This window comes from Pinus tabuliformis, chromosome J, assembly GCF_031772625.1.
Source record: "Pinus tabuliformis cultivar Carrire ecotype Pingquan chromosome J, CPIR1, whole genome shotgun sequence".
NCBI classification, from domain to species: Eukaryota; Viridiplantae; Streptophyta; class Pinopsida; order Pinales; family Pinaceae; genus Pinus; species Pinus tabuliformis.
In genome coordinates, this window is record NC_142295.1 from 346083820 (window position 1) to 346090227 (window position 6408).

The window sequence follows — 6408 nt, forward strand, 5'->3', positions numbered from 1 at the left end:
GATTTCAATATTTACTAACAAAATCATTTATCTCCCCGAGAGATAAAATTCAAAATCCAAAACACCATTACATTTCTAGTTCTCCAATATCTTCATACCCACAAATATGAATATATTTACATGAACAAAGCTTACATACGAGAGGATATGACTATTTTTCCTCAGCTCAGAGACATTTGTATCCACCAGTTCTCTCCCAGATATTATAGATACTCTAATTCATGGCTTGCATTCAATGGAATGTCGAGTCTTGTTTTTGAGTCGGTCACTTCTATAAAACATTTGGTCCTGTTCAATAACAAGATTGTTAGTTAAAACGAGTGGACATATAGTGATTTAGAAATTGTTTTTTCCTATCAAACACAAGGTTGGACATAATAGAGCATCACAGGGAAGTTTACCATGGACATATAATGGTAAATCAATATTTATAATTCTCCTTCACCGCAATATGCCACAAACGACACACGAATTTATGGTGGAATTTCGAACGCAAAGAAACTTATATTATACCTTGTTTTTCCCACGTGTCACTGTTTTGTTTTCACACATTTCTCCAAAACTGCCCAAAGAGAGATCAGACCATTTAATTTTTATGACAAAAAAAATTTTGACATTTTATTTTTAATGACAATTTTTTGTTTTTTATATATGAAAACATGAGACCTTAATCAATCAAGCAATTATATATACCTCTCAAGCAATAATATATGCCTCTGTTGAGCGTTCTTGCTCTCCTTGTTTCGATGTTTTTGACAGTACTTAGATGGCATAGAGACATGCATGGCGTAGACGCTCAAATCCTCCTCTGCCAATTTGCGTTACGAAGCCACCGGTTATTTTCTCGATCTCAACTAAATTTTATGCATTGGGATGATGCTAAGTCATGTGCAATTTTCAGCTCAATCAAATGAATTTTAGCTACGGGAATATTGTAAGATGTCGTTACAAAAGTTTCAAAATCACTTACAAAGTATTTTTGACTGAGACACAGACCAAAGGAAAGCACGGTTCAGCCCCTCACTACTTCGTGGCAAAACTTAGGGCTCGATTCCAACAATCTGAGGGTGAGCAACGAGGCAACGGCTCCTCCTAAAGAATGGCCCGTCAATACAATTTTGTTCCCTTGTATTAACTGGCGCCTAAGATACTTCAATGGGATGCTCTTGGCTCTGTCAAGAAACCCCGCATGAGCAGCTCCCGCTCCCAGGCTCAAGGACCTCTGCATTATGTTGAGATCCGTTAGCGCATCCATAAACCCCGTGGTGCCTCTGCAGGTGATGATCATGTGATATTTGGCCAGGCTTTTAACGACCAGAAGAACCTGCTTTCGGCCGATCTCGAAGCCTTCTTTTCGCAGCTTGTCTTCTTCCAGAAATTCATAGATCGCCGTTTCCGGCAAGCCGAATGTGGTATTCAGTGTTTCAAGTTCCTGCCGAGGATTGTCGCTGTATGCAACGGCTGAAAGAATCAGCGCATCGGCAAGCCAGATGGGATGACGGTCTTGCTTGATTATTTGGCTGAGCGTGGCCATCGATTTTGTGGTTCTGCGAATACTAATGTCTCTCCCTCCACACCACCACGATGTCTCGCCTCCCCAGGCGCCTCACCTTCTCGTCTGTGCTCACCGCAACGTATCTTGTTGAAAGACGGTTGACGGTTCGTATGGAGCGTCGCGCCTGGCATTGCGCAATTCAAATCAACGGTTAAGGATTACTCGATCGTCTAACAACCAAATCGAATGGCACATATTTTGACACGACAACAGTTTGGAGAGTTTATTTCAGAGGGAAACGCCTTACGGCATAACCAGGTAACGAGAAGACGAGACTGCGGCACACAAATCGAAATATCGAGAAAACAACGTTTGGATGGTAGAAAATGTATTGTTATGGCCCCTGTGTATAGAAGATGAGGGTACCTGGACACAGGGTTGGAATTTGGATTCCTCTTTACCCATCATATAATTTTTTTTTGACGTTTTAGGTCTTTATGCTGCCCTTCAAGAAACGTTATGTTTAAAATTTTGCCCTTCCAAAGGTGATGTTTTAATAATAAATTAACGCTTCACTAATAAAGGTTTCATTAAAAACACATATCTATCATAAGAAAAGAAAAAACAAAATGACCATAACACATAAATGACTTATTGAATTCTGAAATTCGGTTTGAAATTATATGGAACACTCACAATAAAATCTCCATAACTTTGAAATCAAATGTACTCCGACATGCCATAACATGATATTACTAAGGAGTTCTTATGGGACGTATAAGATGACCAACAAAGTAAAACTATGAGATGGATTATCCTCTGCATCCTTTCCATGATCATAATAACATGGAATCAACGTGAGGGTCCACCGTGGAGATTTTGTAGTCAAGTAAGTACAATGTATAAAAAGTGTTCTAGTATTTCATAAGCTTCATGAGCCCTATCTTTCAAATCTTTTAAGTGATATGTTGAGACACTTGATATCTGGTGTAGATTGTAGTCAAAGTGACACTTCCATTGTTCCATAGGTGATATTGTGACATAGGATAACTTTCATAAGTGAGTGGTGAGTTGGTGACACTATGACAGACCTCTAGCCCAAACAATCCAATAAAGGTTGGTGGCCAATACACTCAGGGAGAGTAAGTGGGAACAAGCAAGATTTTGGTTCAAAATTATTGTGACAAGGAAGAGGTTTTGTTCTTTTAGCTATGTAGGTTTGATGATGCACTAACACACTCATGGATTGATTGTTTAATTCATTCAAGTGAGAATTTTAATGATGTTTGCATAAGAGGTAGATAAATATTCATTGGATTTCAAGGAAACTATTTGGACTTAGATTCTAATCCAACTTACCCTAATCAAATGAACGAATTGTGAGTTATTGAACGACATTCCTTCTAAGGAGTACGAAATATATATGTTTTCTTCCCCTTGTACCTTCTAGGTGACACTTATGGGAATTCAATCATATTAAGATTGAGCATCTGAAGAGATCTCATCATGAACAAAACATTTCAAACCAAGCCAAATTTGTTGTGTTGTGGGCATATATATATATATATATATATATAAAGTCTCTATTAGACTAGATGCTTATTGATCACTAAGTTTTGTAGACATATATTTAAGGAGACTAGGTAATAACCTTTGTTGAATGGTCTCAAATCCATTTTCCTGGTTGTGTGTCCTTAGGATTTGGTGCTTTTGTGCCAGTTGTAAGTATCATAATTCCTACTTTAATAAAAATATGTTTCACTTTCTATGTGTGTGCATATTCGAATTCACTTGAGAGCTCTCTTCGATTGGCATGGTCCACTCACATGCACCTCAAGCTCATCAACAAGAAAGCAAATCAATGAAGGTGAAAAGGGGCCTAAATGGATTTACCCATGGAAAATTGAAATCTTGCAAAATTAATGGCACAAAAGAAAATAGAGAAAGACCGAAAATACGCAACATTGTTATCTATAAGTTTATAATTTCTATTTGTAATCATTCCTAAAGTATAAAAGAGCCAAACAAAGGTCATTTCTAGAAGGTTTTGTTAAAAAAAGGTTTCCAAGGTAAGATATCTACATTATCATGTTTACAATTGAGTTCTTCAACACCATTTCTACATTTATTAATTCCAATAAATTAAAAAATAGTTTTCAGTGATGTTTTAGACTCGTTTCATTATGATGGTATTGTACAATTAATAAATTAGGTTTTGTTTTACTTGAACCCACTTAACGTATTACAAGTATGTGTTTCAATAACACACCTTGTTGGTGATGGATTTTGTAAAACATAAAACATTAAATATACACACACTTCTTACAAATTTTTAAAAGAATTGTGTTTATAAATTAGAATTGTTGACAATTTTTTTTTTAGTTCTATGGTATGCCTTGAAATTCCTTTTGTTTGGCTAAGATTTTGATTTCATGGAATGTAAGGAAATAGGTTAATAGGCCAAGACTAAGAAATATTTGGTAAGAGTGAAAGTCAAACTCAGGACTCGGAGTAGGGTAATTCCAGGGAGTGGGGTAATTCGGGGGAGTGGATTTTCTATAATAACCATGACGAGTCAACCTGGGGTAATTCAGGGGAGTGGTTTTTCTATAATAACCATGACGAGTCAACCTGCATTATGGATCGCTGCCAGTGAAACCATGATGATTCAACTTGCATTATGGATAGCTTCCAGTGATGATTGTCCCCAGTGTGAATTTCACCACTAAATTATAATCATTTTTCCCAATATTTGAAAAAAAAAAGAGAAAAAGAAACAAAAAATATTAAAATATTATAAAAAGCAATTCACTAAATTCACTTAATATATTTCAAGTATATTTTTAACTAAAACATCATAAAAAAACAATAAACTTTTTTAAAGAATTATGTTTATCAAATTTTAATTATTTAGAATTGGAGAGATTTTTAAATATACTTTAATTAATTTATACATTAAAAAAATAAAAATATTTAATCCACACAAATCTACAATTTCTTACAATTTCTTTAAAAGATACCATACTTAATTCCAATCCAAAAAAACTATAAAAATCTAAAATACTTAATAATAACCGAGCTCTGAATAGCGGGATGGTCATGAATAATATCTTTCAGCGAGTCTTGTCGAAACCACAATCATGAATAATATCTTTCAGCGAGTCTCGTCGAAACCACAATCACGGAACATATAATGCAGACGAATTTTAATTTCAGTGAACCATTTCTGTAAACTAAAGTCAAGGGAGCTGCCCTCTAAAGCACCTGGTTTTTTTCTAAAATTCATTTGTTGATAAGATGATTATCGATTTATTATAGTGTTCCAAGTTGAAGTGGAAAAGTGTCACTCTTGGAATATGATATTAATAACGTTTTCAAAAAAACTTTAACCGTCAAATACGTTCTGCATCCTTCCCAACACGTCAGGTCAGAGGGTTATTTAAAAAAATTCAACGTATTTTACGGGTAAACTGGTCTCTGACGGGCAAAATGCCCGTCAAATTCCAACCTTGCCTGGACATGATCACCGCCCCAGGTCGGCCGGCAGGTAACCCGCTCAAATTTCCGCCACGCAGTTGATCCGACGGTCAGGAATCGCCTGCTGGTCCTCCCACGGATTGAGTATTCAAGCGGGATTCGTTCTCGGCAGTTGAAATGCTCCACAAGAAAACACACGGAAATCTTACAACTTTTTACATTTATTATTTTAAATAATCATTTAAATTACTAAGAAGGAAACTTTTAAACTCTGGAATGGTGCGTTGAATGGAATATACCTTAACTGAATGAAGAGGTGAACTTTGCTGGTATAAGGCATTCCTTTAAATTCAGAGGTTTCTTTTAAGCTTACTTAAACCCTTTTTTTTTTTTTTCAAGAATTTTCTTTTTCATAAATTATGTTTTTGGTAATTAAGTTGTTTTTAGTTTGGGGATCAATTTATTACTAAAATGAGACTTCGTCAAGTTTGGTATACCATTTTTAGGGGATGTTATCACTATGATTATGCTTCTTGGGATAGTTTAATTCCCCCAAAGTGAGTGCTACCTCAGCCCCTCTAGGTTTTGATGCCTTTGATACCCCATGAGATAGTTTAATTCCTCAAAATAGCTTCTATCCTAACCCCTTCCAATCAAATTTTAACCTAAAACATGATTGGGAATAAACCCCACTCGGGCTAAATAATCTACATGTCGTAGATTCCAATAAATCTTGTTATTCATGAAAACATTTTTAATTAATTAAAATTTAAAGTTCCAATTCAAAAAACAAATATAAAGCAAAGTCTCCACCTAAATTTCATGTTCTTATTATCTTTTTCTATCCAAAACTCCCTTTCTTAATACCTCTTTCCTATTTAAAATTTTAACCACTATTATATTCACTAGCCTAGACCCATCTTAACTGGATCTATCAAGCGTGCAAAGGGATCAAATCTTGATTTCATCCCTTTCATTACCTCTTTCCTATTTAAAATTTTAACCATTATTATATTCACTAGCCTAGATCCATCTTAACTGGATCTATCAAGCGTGCAAAGGGATCAAATCTTGATTTCATCCCTTTCCGGACTTTATAGATCCAGAGTTAAGATGGAGCTTATTAATTATTAATAATTATAATTAGTCATTTTTATTTTTTATTTTTATATAATTTGTCTGAGTCCTTGCAAAATGTCATGAAATTAAAAAATATATATATTTTGATCGTGAAATGAGAGATGGTTTTTAGGCATGTGGTATTGATGAGCCATAGTAGTGGCCCATGTTATTGTAACAAAATTAATAATATCCATGGTAAAGGGGGTGAATATCCATGGTTAAAACTATTTTTATATTGTAAGTATTAAGTTTTTATGTGTTTATATGCACAACGCTAAATATTGTACACGTAATTCTGAGAAAGTATATGAACT